General features: G+C 43.1%; 1 protein-coding gene across 3 annotated transcripts in view; it reads right to left on the bottom strand.

Moving 5' to 3' along the window:
- Positions 1-18,768, bottom strand: part of LOC121648971 (dematin-like) — a 53,329-nt gene extending 34,561 nt beyond the window's left edge. For all 3 annotated transcript variants that reach the window (XM_041999494.1, XM_041999496.1, XM_041999495.1), the window contains exon 1: positions 18,687-18,768. The gene's annotated coding sequence lies outside the window, so the exon portion shown is untranslated. The remainder of the gene's footprint in view (positions 1-18,686) is intronic.
- Positions 18,769-19,392: the final 624 nt, after the last annotated feature.

Raw genomic sequence — 19,392 nt, 5'->3', positions numbered from 1 at the left:
TGATTTATTGGTCAGTGGGTGGCAGTGTACAGGACGAGTCAGTGAAGTGGTTTATGTGCTGTGTTGTAAGCAGAGATGTGATGTTGGCAGCAGACAGGTGAGTTAACACCTGTCATGGATTTTTGAAAACACTTGGAGCCGTCCTCTTCTTTTCTGAGTCTTTGACGTGGCTCTGCGTCTATTTTTGGATTCAGGTTTTATTTTCAGGAACTTGACTGTTGCTAAGCAACAATGTTGGCAGGTGACAAACCGATTTAAGGAGGAAATCTGCTCAAAAACAGCATGAAACAGACGCTCCTCTGTCCTGTTTTTGTGACAGACAGCAACTCTGCCTTCCTTCTTAAATCAGGCTGTAATTATTGTAATCCTCCAGGTAACCATGACAACAGCCTTTCATCATAAGTACATATTGATATATTCCTGTTTCCTGAGTGGGAGTTTGTTTGATGGCTGCTGAAACCTTGTTCAGTCCACTGGGACCGGAGATAACTCAGAGGAATGCTGGGAGATATCTGAGGGTTGCTAGGTTACGATACCCCTATCATCCAGTCAGCTGGCAGAAATGTGGGTGAGACCATGACAGAGAATCCAGCCTCTAGAGAAGACCTCCCATCATCGGACCACCCAGACGCTGACATACTGCAGGGGTTCCAGCTGCAGGTAAACCCCACCCAGCCGCCACGCCAGGGAGTATAAATCAAAGCAACACTCCCACCCCACAGTTCAGCTGGAACAATGGGGGGGCTTTCTGCTGATCTGATTTAATGTTGTCATTAAGAGTTCGTCTTTCAGTCACAACGTACAGCTGTAAAACAAAGTTCTGCAAAGTGCAGCTGAACGAGGAGAGAAATTTCACCAAATGAAGATGTGTAGGACAGAACAGAAATGTGGTGGATGGACAGTGGAAATGACTCGGCTGGTTAGCGAGAACAGAGAGAGAATGTTATTGCTGCTCAGCATTTTCATAAAAAAACATCAATGAAACGATTTAAATAAACGTGTATGATTTCATACATTCAGCTTCCCGGTGGTGTGATGGTTAGCACCGCAGCCTCACAGCAAGAAGGTCACTGGTTCGAGCCTCGGCTGGGGGGCTGGCCTCTCTGTGTGCAGTTTGCATGTTCTCCCCGTGTATGCGTGGGTTCTCTCTGGGTTCTCCGGCTTCTCCCACCGTCCAAAGACATGCATGTTGGGTAAATTGGTCACTCTAAATTCACCCTAGGAGTGTGTGTGTGAATGGCTGTTTGTCTCATTCTGTGTTGGCCCTGCGATGGTGTCCAGGTGTACGTGCCTCTAACCTGATACATGCTTGGATAGGCTCTAGCTTCCCCACAACCCTTAATGGACTATGCGGTTCAGATATTGAATGAATGACTTATTTCGGCCCTTCCCTCCAAAAAACTGTGGCTAGTGGAAATTCTGATTGGCCGTTAACTTTAGGAAACTAACAACATTGGCTGGTGATCAAAGAAAGTTCTGAAGCTGTGCTTGTAACCAGCAGAGGCTGCAAAATCTCCAAACATAATATGGCCACATGGGAGGAGGAAGGTCTCTGTGATGATAATGGATCTGCGTCATATTTGAAGCTTTGCACAGGTTTGGAGCTTCATTAGTGTCCCGTCTCTGCAGGTTTAACAGCTGTTTGCTCATTTCCTCCCATTTTCAGAACACTTTATGTTTAAATTTGACAGAATCTGGTTTTATTTTAATGTGGTGGCAGATAAAACGTGAACAACCTCGCTCACTCGCCTTGCGGTCATCCTCCTCTTCCTCTGTTTGTGTTGGGATGAAGAGTCGTAAATTATCCTGCTAGTGTCCCTGAGGCGGTCTTTAGTGCCGGTCACTGATTTTAGACAAACGGTCTTAGGTCCTGAGAACATGCAGACCTTACATTCAGATTTACATCTACACAGACTTTTTGTTCACCAGTGGTGCGTTCATGGACTATCTGAAAAGTCAAAGGCAGCAGCTGTGTTCTGTGTATTTTATGTCATGTTATTGTTTTACATTTTCTGGCCTCAATCAGGTTCCTGCAGAAGCTGACAGACAACCTTATTGACTGTGGATCCTAGAACTCCATTCCTCAGATCTTTACACTGGATTCCTGCCTGGCTAACTGCTGTTAGTTTACAAAGACCTGAATGGTTTAGGACCAAAATACAATCAGGATCTTCTGGTTGGTTATGAAGCAACCAGATCCTTCAGTTAATCAGGGTCAGGTCTACTTTCTGTTCCCAGAGTCCGAACTAAACGTGGAGAGGCAGCGTTCAGCTTTTATGCTCCTCACATGTGGAACAAACTCCCAGAAACCTGCAGGTCTGATGAAACTCTCTCTCTCTTTCTCTCTCTCTCTGTCTCTCTATAAATATATATATATATGTGTGTGTGTGTGTGTATCTGAACTAAGTATATTCTAATCTTATTCTAAAGTGATGCTTTCTTTTAAATGAATGATGGCTAGAAAAATCTCTAAAACCTCCTATTTACAGAACGATGGAAACCCTTTTAAAGCGCTGACAGACTGACAAACTCTCAACACGCACAGACAATGTAACGGCCCTGGTTGGTGTGGTCATGTGACCTTTGGCAGGTTGAAGCAATGGATAGAAACAATGCTCGCAACACTTCCGGCTCATAAGACTGATGCAGAGTCAAGTACTAGGATGCGGTGTTTGGTTACAAGGCTGAAGGGCTTCTTCCTACGAGTTAGTCCAACTTTGGGGGACATTTCAATTAATTTTTCCAATAGCAAACTTGGATTTCAATTAGCACAGATGTCTGGACCAAAAGTCTTCTCTACCACTTTTACACGGGTAAAAAAAGTCTGGTTTTTGAGCGCACTGAGAAAATCAGCCCTTATTCCTGCATCAACAGTTTTCTTTCAGGCTTGAATGATGTTGTTGGGAACACGACATCGAGCTGCACACTCCCATCTGAACAAAAGGTGCAGCACTTGTCCCGAGGAGGGAGTGGTAGCCACTGGGCGATGGGAAAGGATTAATGGGATTGCTTTACTGGGTGCATCCACATTTAAATGAGCTGCTTTGTGGTGTAAAAAGTGTATAACTCCAGTCTAAGTTGTTATCAGTGAAATTATTGTCTTAGTGGAAAGTTTCATGTTGTCATGTGGTTTCTACGCCTGCAAGGCAAAGACCCGCCTACCTGCATCTGGAGGGAGGGGCTGTGGGGTTTTTAAATTTTCTCTTGACGTAGATAACCTCTCTATGCCACGAAAAACATGACCTGATTTTACCCTGAAGAGGGCGCTTTGAGCCATTTTTTACCCACAAAATCCCTTTTTTAAAATGAATAAAAAAAATACAGTATATGTAGTTATCATCACAATTAAGTAAAACTGTGTTGTTTACAGCTAAAAAAACACATTTTTGGGTGCAAAAAAAAACATGGATCTGACCTAGGGACTGGATCAGAGGATGTGGATCTGACCTAAGGACTGGATCAGAGAACATGGATCTGGCCTGAGGACTGGATCAGAGGATGTGGATCTGACCTAAGGACTGGATCAGAGGATGTGGATCTGACCTAAGGACTGGATCAGAGGGCTTGGATCTGACCTAAGGACTGGATCAGAGGGCTTGGATCTGGCCTAAGGACTGGATCAGATGACATGGACCTGGCCTAAGGACTGGATCAGAGGGCTTGGATCTGGCCTAAGGACTGGATCAGAGGACATGGATCTGACCTAAGGACTGGATCAGAGGGCTTGGACCTGGCCTAAGGACTGGATCAGAGGGCTTGGATCTGGCCTAAAAACTGGATCAGATAGCATGGACCTGGCCTAAGGACTGGATCAGAGGGCTTGGATCTGGCCTAAGGACTGGATCAGAGGACATGGATCTGACCTAAGGACTGGATTCGAGGACGTGGATCTGGGCTAAGGACTGGATCAGAGGGCTTGAATCTGACCTAAGGACTGGATCCGAAGACGTGGATCTGGCCTGAAGACTGGATCCGAGGACGTGGATCTGGCCTAAGGACTGGATCCGAGGCTGTGGATCTGGCCTAAGGACTGGATCCAAGGACGTGGATCTGGCCTGAAGACTGGATCCGAGGACATGGATCTGGCCTGAAGACTGGATCCGAGGAAATGGATCTGGCCTGAAGACTGGATCCGAGGACGTGGATCTGGCCTGAAGACTGGATCCGAAGACATGGATCTGGCCTAAGGACTGGATCCGAGGACGTGGATCTGGCCTAAGTACTGGATCCGAGGACGTGGATCTGGCCTAAGGACTGGATCCGTGGACATGGATCTGGCCTGACGACTGGATCCGTGTACATGGATCTGGCCTGACGACTGGATCCGTGTACATGGATCTGGCCTGAAGACTGGATCCGAGGACATGGATCTGGCCTAAGTACTGGATCCGAGGACGTGGATCTGGCCTAAGTACTGGATCCGAGGACATGGATCTGGCCTAAGTACTGGATCCGAGGACGTGGATCTGGCCTAAGTACTGGATCCGAGGACCTGGATCTTTGTCATTTTAAGCACTAATGTTTATTTTTCAGGCACAGCTGCAAGTAAAGGAATAAAACTCATTAACACTTTCAGAGCTCTTCCTCCTCCTCATCATCATCCTGCTGGCCTCGATGGCGTTTTCTCGTCACAGTTGTTGTTGAGTCGTGATGCAGTAGAAAATAAAACGTGTTGATGCCTGAGGCTGTAAGTGGGTCAGAAGCTGAAATGTGCTGAGTCACAGCTTCCTGACAAACCCAGTCCTCCAGCAGCCTCACATGCTGAAATACTCATCTTCAGCTCCTTTTTCTTCCTCATCTATCAATTATTTTTCACATTATAATCTGATAAGACGTTGCTGTCGGGCAGAAACCTCTTATACCCAAAATCTGAGAATTTTTGTTTTCTTTCATAAATCAGCACTATTGGCCACTCTTTGTGTCTGTCTTTTGTTTTACAAATATTTAACCAAAGAAATATGATGTAAAACACAATAAAGTTTGATGACATTACGCCCAGTTATTACAAAACCATACAGTTTTCAATTTTTGAAAAATGACAGTTTTGGAAATAGGAGGTTTGTGTCCAACAGCAGCAAAGAGAGAAAAAAAGCTCCTCACTTCAGGCTTGTTTCAGCAGCTTATTTATTTTTCATGTTTACTGCACTGAACGTCTCCCACATGAAGCGAGGACCTGAAGTCTTCATTTCCCAGCAGCTGCTGAACATCCTCTGGCTTCAGCTGCAGCACTGCTGCTTTAACTGCTGGGATGGAGATCTTTCTGCTCCATTAGTCCCTAAGATGTTTGGGATTTCCCTTCATCAGTAGTAAAGGTCTTTGTCGGTGAATCAGTCAGGGTCTTACGTTCCTCACCGTGCTCCCCACAGCAGGAAGTTTCTGCACATACTGCAGAAACATCCTGCTGCATGCATTAATCCCTGCTGAGCTGCCGACTTTCAGAAGAAACCACATCCTCCACAAAGAGGGATAAAACTAGTTAAATCCAGCCCACATAAGTATTCTGACATTTCATACATATGAAAACACAGTCTTTGGGGCAGTGAAAGGGAACTTTTAGAAAAACACCTTCCAGGATGAAGACTTCCAGACATCCGGCTGTCAGCAGGACAACCCGCACTGCTGACTTGCAGATTGTATGCTGCCATTACATCACGGTTCGGATGTTTGTTATGTTCTTACAGCCAGAGTCAGACATCACTGGTTCAGTTCTGCTGAATGCAGAGCTTCAGGTTTTCAGGTTTTACCAGCAGCTTACTGTTAAACAGGTGTAAACAGATGTAAACAGGTGTAAACAGATGTAAACAGGTGTAAACAGGTGTAAACAGATGTAAACAGGTGTAAACAGATGTAAACAGATGTAAACAGGTGTAAACAGATGTAAACAGGTGTAAACAGATGTAAACAGATGTAAACAGGTGTAAACAGATGTAAACAGATGTAAACAGGTGTAAACAGATGTAAACAGATGTAAACAGGTGTAAACAGATGTGAACAGGTGTAAACAGGTGTAAACAAATGTAAACAGATGTAAACAGGTGTAAACAGATGTAAACAGATGTAAACAGGTGTAAACAGATGTAAACAGGTGTAAACAAATGTAAACAGATGTAAACAGGTGTAAACAGATGTAAACAGGTGTAAACAAATGTAAACAGATGTAAACAGGTGTAAACAGATGTAAACAGGTGTAAACAAATGTAAACAGGTGTAAACAGATGTAAACAGGTGTAAACAGATGTAAACAGGTGTAAACAAATGTAAACAGGTGTAAACAGATGTAAACAGGTGTAAACAGATGTAAACAGGTGTAAACAGGTGTAAACAGATGTAAACAGATGTAAACAGATTGACAGGTTGCAGATAGCTGAAGCCTGGACGGCTGGACGGTGATTGGAGATCCTGACTGATATATTGAAGGAATTTATCTTTCAGCATTTGAAATTTTAACATGTGAAACAGTGAAATACTGATGCAACTGCAGCCTCTGAAGGTGGCAGCTGATTGGTCAGAAATCCAAAGCTTGTTGCTTTTCTGGGAACTCATGAAATGAGAAGAAGCACCAGTTCCAGCACGATTGCTGGCTCTTATCTCAGCCTACAGCGAGGCGACCACACCCAGCTGCCACCGGTTACCTAACAGCTGCTGTCATTGGCTGGAGCAGACGTCATCTCTGCGTCTGGAAATGTGTTTGCTCTGATTGACAGGAAGAAGAGCTGCAGCAAAGGAAGTTTTCTATTATAATTCATTTATTTAAATTAATAGAAACATGAATATAGATCCAGTATCTGAGTCAGAACCAGCCAGTCCAGTTATAAGGAGCTTAAAGTCAGTATTGTTTATTCATTTCAGTCTGAACCCGAGAAGCTCTCTCATTAAGTTCAATAGGAATTATGAATAGTTCTCTAAGTTCCATGAAGGATTTTCCAGGAATAGTTCTCCAGGATCCTTGGCGGACTTTCCAAAACACTTCTATGAATGTTTCTGCCTGAGTTCTATTCTCTGTCCAGATGACTGCACACTGCCTCAGGAATGATGTCCGGGTTCTGGAATTAAAAGTGTCAACTGCTACAGGCTGGTTTATACTGGGATTAAAATCTTAATCTGCTACAGACTGGTTTATACTGAGATTAAAAGCTTCTTCTGCTACAGACTGGTTTATACTGGGATTAAAAGCTTTAGCTACTACAGACTGGTTTATACTTGGATTAAAAGCTTCAGCTGCTACAGACTGGTTTATACTGGGATTAAAAGCTTCATCTGCTACAGACTGGTTTATACTGGGATTAAAAGCTTCATCTGCTACAGACTGGTTTATACTGGGATTAAAAGCTTTAGCTACTACAGACTGGTTTATACTTGGATTAAAAGCTTCAGCTGCTACAGACTGGTTTATACTGGGATTAAAAGCTTCAGCTGCTACAGACTGGTTTATACTGATATTAAAAGCTTCAGCTGCTACAGAATGGTTTATACTGGGATTAAAAGCTTCAGTTGCTACAGACTGGTTTATACTGGGATTAAAAGCTTCATCTGCTACAGACTGGTTTATACTGGGATTAAAAGCTTTAGCTACTACAGACTGGTTTATACTTGGATTAAAAGCTTCAGCTGCTACAGACTGGTTTATACTGGGATTAAAAGCTTCAGCTGCTACAGACTGGTTTATACTGATATTAAAAGCTTCAGCTGCTACAGAATGGTTTATACTGGGATTAAAAGCTTCAGCTGCTACAGACTGGTTATACTGGGATTAAAAGCTTCAGTTGCTACAGACTGGTTTATACTAGGATTAAAAGCTTCAGTTGCTACAGACTGGTTATACTGGGATTAAAAGCTTCAGCTGCTACAGACTGGTTATACTGGGATTAAAAGCTTCAGTTGCTGCAGACTGGTTATACTGGGATTAAAAGCTTCAGCTGCTACAGACTGGTTATACTGGGATTAAAAGCTTCAGCTGCTACAGACTGGTTATACTGGGATTAAAAGCTTCAGCTGCTACAGACTGATTTATACTGGGATTAAAATCTTCAGCTGCTACAGACTGGTTATACTGGGATTAAAAGCTTCAGCTGCTACAGACTGGTTTATACTGGGATTAAAAGCTTCAGCTGCTACAGACTGGTTATACTGGGATTAAAAGCTTCAGCTGCTACAGACTGGTTATACTGGGATTAAAAGCTTCAGCTGCTACAGACTGGTTATACTGGGATTAAAAGCTTCAGCTGCTACAGACTGGTTTATACTAGGGTTAAAAGCTTCAGCTGCTACAGACTGGTTATACTGGGATTAAAAGCTTCAGCTGCTACAGACTGATTCATACTGGGATTAAAATCTTCAGCTGCTACAGACTGGTTTATACTAGGATTAAAAGCTTCAGCTGCTACAGACTGGTTTATACTAGGATTAAAAGCTTCAGCTGCTACAGACTGGTTTATGCTGGGATTAAAAGCTTCAGCTGCTACAGACTGATTCATACTGGGATTAAAATCTTCAGCTGCTACAGACTGGTTTATACTGGGATTAAAAGCTTCAGCTGCTACAGACTGATTCATACTGGGATTAAAATCTTCAGCTGCTACAGACTGGTTTATACTAGGATTAAAAGCTTCAGCTACTACAGACTGGTTTATACTAGGATTAAAAGCTTCAGTTGCTACAGACTGGTTTATACTGGGATTAAAAGCTTCAGCTGCTACAGACTGGTTTATACTGGGATTAAAAGCTTCAGCTGCTACAGACTGGTTATACTGGGATTAAAAGCTTCAGCTGCTACAGACTGATTCATACTGGGATTAAAAGCTTCAGCTGCTACAGACTGGTTTATACTAGGATTAAAATCTTCAGCTGCTACAGACTGGTTTATACTAGGATTAAAAGCTTCAGTTGCTACAGACTGGTTTATACTGGGATTAAAATCTTCAGCTGCTACAGACTGGTTTATACTAGGATTAAAAGCTTCAGTTGCTACAGACTGGTTTATACTGGGATTAAAAGCTTCAGCTGCTACAGACTGGTTATACTGGGATTAAAAGCTTCAGCTGCTACAGACTGGTTTATACTAGGGTTAAAAGCTTCAGCTGCTACAGACTGGTTTATACTAGGATTAAAAGCTTCAGCTGCTACAGACTGGTTTATACTAGGATTAAAAGCTTCAGCTGCTACAGACTGGTTTATACTAGGGTTAAAAGCTTCAGCTGCTACAGACTGGTTTATACTAGGATTAAAAGCTTCAGCTGCTACAGACTGGTTTATACTGGGATTAAAAGCTTCAGCTGCTACAGACTGGTTACACTGGGATTAAAATCTTCAGCTGCTACAGACTGGTTTATACTAGGATTAAAAGCTTCAGCTGCTACAGACTGGTTTATACTAGGGTTAAAAGCTTCAGCTGCTACAGACTGGTTTATACTAGGGTTAAAAGCTTCAGCTACTACAGACTGGTTTATACTAGGATTAAAAGCTTCAGCTGCTACAGACTGGTTTATACTGGGATTAAAAGCTGCAGCTGCTACAGACTGGTTATACTGGGATTAAAAGCTTCAGCTGCTACAGACTGGTTTATACTAGGGTTAAAAGCGTCAGCTGCTACAGACTGGTTTATACTAGGATTAAAAGCTTCAGCTGCTACAGACTGGTTTATACTGGGATTAAAAGCTTCAGCTGCTACAGACTGGTTTATACTGGGATTAAAAGCTTCAGCTGCTACAGACTGGTTATACTGGGATTAAAAGCTTCAGCTGCTACAGACTGGTTTATACTGGGATTAAAAGCTTCACCTGCTACAGACTGGTTATACTAGGATTAAAAGGTTCAGCTGCTACAGACTGGTTTATACTGGGATTAAAAGCTTCAGCTGCTACAGACTGGTTATACTGGGATTAAAAGCTTCATCTGCTACAGACTGGTTATACTGGGATTAAAAGCTTCAGCTGCTACAGACTGGTTTATGCTGGGATTAAAAGCTTCAGCTGCTACAGACTGGTCATACTGGGATTAAAAGCTTCAGCTGCTACAGACTGGTTTATACTAGGATTAAAAGCTTCAGCTGCTACAGACTGGTTTATACTAGGATTAAAAGCTTCAGCTGCTACAGACTGGTTTATACTAGGGTTAAAAGCTTCAGCTGCTACAGACTGGTTTATACTAGGGTTAAAAGCTTCAGCTGCTACAGACTGGTTTATACTAGGATTAAAAGCTTCAGCTGCTACAGACTGATTCATACTGGGATTAAAAGCTTCAGCTGCTACAGACTGGTTTATACTGGGATTAAAAGCTTCAGCTGCTACAGACTGGTTATACTGGGATTAAAAGCTTCAGCTGCTACAGACTGGTTTATACTAGGGTTAAAAGCTTCAGCTGCTACAGACTGGTTTATACTAGGATTAAAAGCTTCAGCTGCTACAGACTGGTTTATACTAGGGTTAAAAGCTTCAGCTGCTACAGACTGGTTTATACTAGGATTAAAAGCTTCAGCTGCTACAGACTGGTTTATACTAGGATTAAAAGCTTCAGCTGCTACAGACTGGTTTATACTAGGATTAAAAGCTTCAGCTGCTACAGACTGGTTTATACTGGGATTAAAAGCTTCAGCTGCTACAGACTGATTCATACTGGGATTAAAAGCTTCAGCTGCTACAGACTGGTTTATACTAGGATTAAAAGCTTCAGCTGCTACAGACTGGTTTATACTAGGGTTAAAAGCTTCAGCTGCTACAGACTGGTTTATACTAGGATTAAAAGCTTCAGCTGCTACAGACTGATTCATACTGGGATTAAAAGCTTCAGCTGCTACAGACTGGTTTATACTGGGATTAAAAGCTTCAGCTGCTACAGACTGGTTATACTGGGATTAAAAGCTTCAGCTGCTACAGACTGGTTTATACTAGGGTTAAAAGCTTCAGCTGCTACAGACTGGTTTATACTAGGGTTAAAAGCTTCTGCTGCTACAGACTGGTTTATACTAGGGTTAAAAGCTTCAGCTGCTACAGACTGGTTTATACTAGGGTTAAAAGCTTCTGCTGCTACAGACTGGTTATACTGGGATTAAAAGCTTCAGCTGCTACAGACTGGTTTATATATTTACTTTCTAGTATTTTTTCCTCGTATTGTATCATTACAACCAATGCACCATCCAGATATTCTTTCTGTTGTCATGGTGACACCTGATGGATAAAACAGATTTGAATGTGTTGATCTGATGTAGAGCTTTTTCTTTATATCCTCCTTTCCTTATCCGTTCCTAATCCCTACTCCTCATCCTTATCACTTCACATTCATCTTAAAGCTTTTTTCTTGTCTTTCTCCATCCTTGCTTTCTCAGTCACAACCTTTCCTCTTCCCTTCATGCGTTCTCCATGCACAATCTCAGTTTGTCCTGTATCCTTTGTATCCCATCATTTCGTCATCATTGCTCCACCTTCCTACTCCTGACTACCAAGGCTGTTTCTGAGCTGGATGAAATGATCATCTGGAGCATGCTGCAGTTAAACGGAGGTGTTTGAGAAGAAAGCTGATGGTGAAATGAGGTCAGAGGGGAAGGTGGTGTTCTGAATAAAGCTCCTCCATCTGTCGTATCAGCAAATACAAGAGCTGCACAACTTAAAATTCCTGCGCTGGCGGCCAGTGGACAAAACAACAGCAGAGCAGGATAACCCCACCCCCCATCACCACTGCTGGCTCTGACCACGGCCTCATTCTTACGGCATCGCCCCCCCCCCCCTTGGCCCCCTGCTGTACTCAGAGATAAGAGCCGTGGCCTCCGTCTGCTGCACCAGCAGGCCGGATTCAACCTGAGATTAAACTCGCTCTGAAGCACAACAAGTCTGCAAGCCACTTTTACTTTTACACCAACTCCTTTATCTTTTCTCTAAACTCAAACAACAACTTTCTCCCAAAAACCTCCACTCCCTTTTTTTCCTTTGAAATGTTCCATTATGTTTGGATCACGATGCACGATGTTGGAAGTCAGAGTGAAACAACACGTATATAAATATTTTCATTCTAAAGGTCCATTTCTGTCGGTTAAACATAAACGACGTCCGTTTCAAACAGCATACGTCGGCATCCTCATACTTCCCTACGTGTTTTACGTGTTCCTTCCTGGTTCTGGTTCTGATGGAGGTTTTTCTTCGTGGTTCTGGTTCTGATGGAGGAATTTCTTCCTGGTTCTGGTTCTGATGGAGGTTTTCCCTCATTGTTCTGGTTCTGGTGGAACCTCCTTTCCACTCTCTCCTCGTGCAGCTCAGGATGGAGGATTGAATCAAAGAGAAGGTCTGATCTGTTTCCTTATCATTTTTAATGAATTTATTTATATGAAGTAGATTGATGTGGATTATATAATTAATTTGATTTAATTTAATAAGAACTTGGCTGAACTTCCTCTTTATAAATATGCAGCTGTTTTTTCTCTTCTAACTAAATGTATGTGAATGTCACTGCACATGAAAAGTTAAAGAAAAGCCAGTTGTAATGATACACAGCTGATATCTGGTTATAATAAGGTCACCATGACAACGGGTTTCCAGCATCCTCATCCTCATCCTCCATACCCAACCTGATTTCTATATCTGCTGCCGTCCAGTCAGAGCAGAGCAAAGTTTCTATTGAATAACAGGAGTGAAGATGACTCATGTTTCCACAAATAGAGGAGAGCGCCCACGCAGCACAGCGAGACGTTCAGGGACCGTACGAGTACAGGATGCCACATTGGGCTTTGTAGTTACTGAACCCAAAAATTCCTCACATTGAGGGAGGAAGTGGTTTCTGCTGTGATGATCATTTCATCATCATCCTGCAACAGCGTGTGCACGACTAGGAGCCAGGACTGGGAGCTGTGGAAACATCCACACATGTTCAGAGCCAGGCCAGATGGTCCAAATACCAACGAAATTTAAAGTTTTGTTTTGTAAACCAAAAGATCAAGTCCAATCAAAAGATGATCTGTTGTCAGAGGTTGAGATGAACACTTGCTTTCACAGTTGTAGCTACAAAACTGCACATATCTAAGGTCTTTATATGGTGTACGTATGGTTCCTTGCTGGTTAGAGCGGTATGTTTACTATACTCTTTATAGATTCTCTTTGATACCAAGAGCTACCAAACGGAAAATGTCATCGTGTGTGTATAATGACCACAATTCATGAGTCACGATTCATGATCTTGTCAGAAATCTTCAGTCAGATGTGATTCTACAGCTAAAGGAAGATCTAAAGGTCACAGATTAGAAACAAAGTTTGTCATTTCTAACATAAACCACCTGCTCAGTATTTCACAGATCCTCACAGTGATGATAAACAAGACGGTTTGTTCATGTTTCTGACAGAGGCCACGAAGGCAGGGCTCATTTCTCCCTTCTCACCTGAAGACCGCGGTGTAACAAAGCTCGACATCTAACCGCAGCATCTAGGACAGAAGCATGTTCTCAGACTGTACCCGTTCACTGGCGGGACACCGGCACGGTGCTGGTTCCCAAGCCTAGGTTCGAAACCAGCGGCGCATTCAAAGTGAAAAAGAGTTGGTTCACAACCTGAAATGTCACTTCTCAACAAGCATAAAAAATGAGGATCTTCTTCATGAATCCTGGCATTAAAACTCAAAGAAAAGAAAAGACTTGGAGTGGAGCTGGAAAATGCTGATTTTCAACTCACTTTTCCAATATTTATGGACTAAGCTTTCTATAATCACACATTTCCAGAGGCTTTCCAGTTTGTCCCACAGTCGCTCGTTATCGTCTAACAAAATGAGACTTCAGCTACATGTGAGACCAAACGGCTGCTGAGAAGCTGACCGACGTCACAGCAGCTTTCAGCTGAAGGACATGACGGAGACTCAGCCTGTCAAAGTAGAAACTTCTGCTGTTTCACATGGAGAGAAACATGTTGAAGCAGGTCATTTAAATGAGGGTGAAGCAGCTAAATCAAACCTGTTAAAGCCCCTCCCATTTCCAGTGGAAGCCTGCTCTCAGGGCTTTACTCAGAACCGTTCCAGCACTACCTCACCGGCAACATGAAGAGAGGCCATCGCTCTGCTTCCTGCAGACTGTGTTGGACCCGAGTTTCTGATAATTAGGCTTATTATTTCTGACTGAGCTACTTTGCAGATGGGACAGCTGATCTCACTCTTGCCGTCCGGAGTGCAGCTCCTTCAGAGAAGAGGGTTTATGTCCCATTTGGGCTGTGCAATATATCAATTTTACATTTTGATTTCAACTGAATCACAAAAACATTGATATAAAAAAAGAAACAAACAAAAAAAACTACTACAATTAACATGAATTTGCCATGTTACGGTCAGCTACTTTTATTTTTTTATTCTGCATCCTGTGTTTGTGTATAAAATGATCCACACTACCCGTGTCCTGAGTGGGTGCACCAAATGAAATAAGATAAAAAATACTTTATCTAAGAGAGAAATTGCAATGTTGTAATATTTTTACTTTAAAACAAAACAATAGTAATGATGGTAAAGCCTTGTTCCAGAGGGTGTTGACCTCTGCCACCTTTCTGTCCTGCAGGGCACCTGAAGAAGCCTCTGACTGAACGCTTTGTTCTTTCTTCCCGTGTTAGGTGGAGAATATGAAGAATGCTCTAACATGTCCAGCAGATTGAGCTGCATTCTTCTCTGCATAATCAGCTCCAGGATCCAGATCAGTACCCAGAACAGGACCTGAACTTCTGGATCAGTTTCTTTCAGTCCCTGGTTCTAGCTCTGCTGCCCCAGCAGATGCTGCAGAGCAGAGTGAACTCTCCACCACAGACTGAAAGGATCTCAGCTTCCTCCAGAAGGAGAGTCTGCTCTGTCCCTTCTTCTAGATGCTTCTTTTGCATTTCCAGTCCAGTCTGCTGTCCAGCTGAACTCTGAGGTTCTGGTGTTCCTCCACCTCCTCCACCTCTTCTCCCAGGATGTAAAAAGTGTTTGTTTACTCCTGTTAAAGATGAGGTGATTGTTTCAGGCCAGTTCTCTGTACTCAGCTTCTCGTCCATCACTGATACCCACAGCTGCAGAGTAATCAGAGTATTTCTGCAGATGACAGGATGCAGAGTTGTGCTGAGGTCTGAGGTGGACAGTGTGAAGAGAAATGGTGGGAGAACAGGCCCTTGTGGTGCTCCAGCTCTGCTGACCACCATCTCAGACACACAACCTTTCAGTCTATCAAACTCTAGTCTGTTGGCTAGTCATAAATGCAGGTGTGTGTGTATGTGTGTGTGTGTGTACAGGTGCGACTGTGTGAAAAATTTTAATGAGTGTTTTTATTGTTATGTAATTATATTTTGATGTGTGTAAAGGCTTGTTTTGTTTTTAATATGCATGAATTGAATATCCTTGAATTTTTTAAAATCATGTAAAGCACTTTGTGTTGCCTTCAGCATGAAAAGAGCTTTATAAATAAAGTTTGATTTGATTTGATTTCGTGTTAGAGGTTCCACCTGTAATATATGGAGCTTCTCACCTGACAGAGTGAGAAGTACCTGAGAACTGTGTTAAAAGTACCTGAGGAATGAGAGAACATGATCCTCAAAGTGCTGCCTGATTGGTCCAGATGAGGGAGGGCTCTCTGGAGCAGGTAGATGATGGCGTCTTCAACCCCAAGTACATTAGGATAAGCAAACTGTAATGGGTCCTGAAAGGTGGTGACCTGCATATTGAGGTGGGCCAAACACAGTCTGTGTAGGACTTTCATGATGTGAGATGTTAGGATAACTGGTCTGTAGTCATCTGGTTCAAATGGTTGGGATATTTGATGTACTGGAACAAGGCAGGACGTTTTCCACAGAACAGGAACTCTTTTCTGACTCTGGCTGGTCTTTAGAAGGTGCCGAAGAATCCACCATAGTTGTTCTGAGCAGGTTTTCAGAACTAATGTGGTGTGTATTAGTTTAATAATATAATTAATATCCAGAACAGGCTCCTTCTGATCCGTGAAAACAAGCGTGAACTCTCTGGCACACAAGCGTCCTCCCTCCCATCAGAGCAGGTTTTTCTGGCTCTGACAGGCAGCAGAGTCATTATTCACAGCTACAGCAGCTTCAATAGGCCACAGTGAGCATTTACAGTTTACAGCGTTCGCTCGGTCCATGAGGAGCAGCACAACGCCGTGACCTCCGACCTCTGACCTCACCGCAACAGTCAACAACCACCAGCAGAAACATCTCTGAACACCGACTCCACAGACATCAGTTAAAATCTCAACCTGCTGCACAAATCCACTCTGTTGTTCTGCTGTTTCCATGGCAACACTGCTAAAGCGCCACAGTTGTATTACCTCAGAGCTTATTAACCCCCCCCCCCAAAAAAAAATAAAAATCTTAGTCCAGGTTCCACATCCAGTACAATCTGGTCTCCAGTAACACAACAGCATAATAACCTAGAAACAATATTTTAGTACCAATAAGAATCTTATCAGGATGTTTACATTTAATGAGATATCCTTTTAGAAAATATTATGATCCTAACATTCCTGAGACAAATAAGTCAAATTCCAACTATATTAGCCTCAGTTACACATTTACTCTTGTTACAACTTCCAGATCATAATGGAGCAAAAAAGCCACAAAACGTTCAATCCCAGGTATCTGGAACTGAAATATACTGCAGAATGTCACATTATGATCAGTTATTTTAACCTCTGAAGCCCCACTGCTGGAAAATAACCCTCCCCCACCCCAAAAAAAAAAACAAAACAAAGGATAATCATGCTGCTGTGGAAAAGTAATTGAAGATGGAACATGTGAAAGAAATGAATATTCTTTTTCTCTTTTTAAACTTTTTGTAGTATATAACCCCTTTGAAAATTTGTGCAGGAGACAAAAACCTTCAGAAAAGCAAGAATCAACATGTGGACATAATCTGGTCAAAGCTTCGTGGAGATGAGTGAAACAGCAAAGTTGCAGAGGTTTTAGTAAAGAGATAACTAAGTGATTTTCATCTGAGGAATCAGGGACACACAACTCTGTCCTACTGTCTTTAAACTCATCTCCAGCTCTTCTTCTGTGGTGGAGTGTTTCTTTGGGGTGTTATTTTATCCAGAAGTAGATTAAAAAGTGAAGTAAAAAAATACTAACAGGAGGATCCCTGCAGAAACCTAAATCTCATTGTAACTCGGGCTTTGATTGGCCGAATTCCTAGATTGGTCCTCATTTAATCACGTGATCCAGTAGAATTACACCTGCCTTTGTCCAATCAAATCCATGTAACTGGGCAGAAAACAGTGATTTCAGACTGGAAACAGCTCCTAAAGGACTCTGCAAAATGGAATTTCCCAGTAAATGTGGTTTTATGCTGGTGGATAGAAGTTCTGGAGTTTTAGAACAGAATTCATTATGATATCAGTGGTTCCCAATGTTTTCCCTTGAGGACCCCCTTCATGCAAAAAGCCGTGGACCCCCTGCCCCACACCGTGCTGAAACCACGCTGGTTTAATGCTTTCAAAAGTGAGATTCTCACCATAAACACTTTATTCTGGCTGAATCCTATGAAGCCAAAGTTCCATTAAGAACATATAGCCTTACTTTTTTTTTCCAAAAGTAGGGACGGTGTGTGGACATGAGCCACAATAGCTCTGAATGTTCAAAGCCTCAGGGACCCAGACCCCAGGTTGGGAACCACTGTTACACATTTGCCATAATCATGTGTTTGACACAGCTCACGTAGACCATGATGGGGAGCTGTGGAGTCGGTACTATTATTATTTACTGAAGAAAACACTTAATTATTATTTCTATTATTGATTCATCTCCCAGTCGATCAATAAACCAAACGTCTGCTTTACCAAACTTTATCCTCTGACCAGGAACCAGGAAATACTGTTTCCCTTAAACCAAGAGAAATCATTTCCTGATATGTTTTGTTTTTGTTTGTTTTTGTAGTAAATGAGGTAAAAACTCATCTAAATGACTACAGGTGAGGAACTGATAACAACGACTTTCAGGTCATTTTTCCCTGGAAAAAAGGAGGGTGGTGCTGGAAAACAGCAGCATCAGCTGGAGCAGCCAGCAGCTGTGGGTACAGGTCATTTTCTATACTTCGATTTTACTGGAAGCTCCAGAACAACAGCAGCAGAGCAGATAAAGGAAACTGGTGCCGATCACCAGAGCAGCACTGAAACGAGCCAGAAACAGCTGATAAACAGAAACACTGAGAGACAGAGACTGAAGACAGAAGGATGAAGGCCGGCTGGCAGATGTGGTGCTGGATGAGGAGGAGGAGAGTGTTACATAAGGCCATCCTCCCCTGCTTAATCCTCCCTCCCGCTTCATCCTCCTCTCCTCACTTTCCAGCAGTTTCTTACATAACTCCCCATCACATCTCCGCAACCTGACGACCTGTCCTCTCAGCACGGGAACAATGAGCCACCTGCCGCGGGGGGAGGAAGCTCCTCTGTCCAACTGCGGCGCTGTGTACCGGCGCAGGGTCCCGCGGACAAGGTCGGGGAGAGCCGGACCATTTAATCTCCGTCACACGCACTCTAACATGTCAGCGTGCGCGTGGCTGAATATTTATCTGTAATTTTAGATCCGGACAAACAGCTGGGACGCGTCTTTCTCTCGCAGAGAGATTGACAGTTTGCTGTGAACTCAGCACATTAGTTTGGCTCATTTTTCTGCAAAACGCACACACATACACACGCGGCCACACACACACACAAACTTGTCGCGTTCACTAGGTGGAGAACAGAAGGTGCATCTTACCTGGTAGTCAGAAACATCCAGCAGCCCCTGTCCGCGCTCACTACCACATATACAGCGAATGGGCACGCGCATGTGCGCCAGGATACGTTATCAGCAGTCTCTCTCTCTCTCTCTCTCTCTCTCTCTCTCTCTCTCTCTGGACTGGTCCATTTGCAGCAGCAGCAGCGGGGGGGGTTAAACATGACGCTGAAACATGATGAAAATCTGCTGAAAATGACTGAAGTCATGAAGCGAGGAGCCGCGGAACGCAACCCAGGGGCGGACTAAATATTTCATGGGGTGGCACGGACCGTGCAGGTCCATATCCCCATGGAATATCAGACAGTGTTAGCATAACACACACAGAGACAGAGTGTGTGCTGGCTGATAACTTACTGTCGCTCACAAGTGTTCCTGCTTCATGCATAACAGAAAATCTAAACACCAAAATTAAAGTAGCTGAAACATTTTTCCAGGTCAACGTTTAAATGAAAAAGAGGAGGCCTAGCTGGTGCAGGTTAACCCAGACGAGGAACAGGTAGATAAAGGTGAGCAGATGTTTCTGATGACCAGGTCCAGAGGTCCCCAAATTTTCTCCAAATATTGCAAGGATCCCAGCAGGCTGGAGGAGCAGCAGCAGGATGTCCCAACTCAAAACAGGAAACTGAAATCCTTGATAGGTGCTGGAGATGACACCACAAAGTTTCCTCGTGCCTGTACAGCTTAA

The sequence above is a fragment of the Melanotaenia boesemani genome, chromosome 11 (genome assembly GCF_017639745.1).
Source record: "Melanotaenia boesemani isolate fMelBoe1 chromosome 11, fMelBoe1.pri, whole genome shotgun sequence".
In the NCBI taxonomy this organism is placed as follows: Eukaryota; Metazoa; Chordata; class Actinopteri; order Atheriniformes; family Melanotaeniidae; genus Melanotaenia; species Melanotaenia boesemani.
The sequence above is the reverse complement of the archived record's forward strand: the minus strand, read 5'-3'. Positions and strand labels throughout refer to the sequence as shown.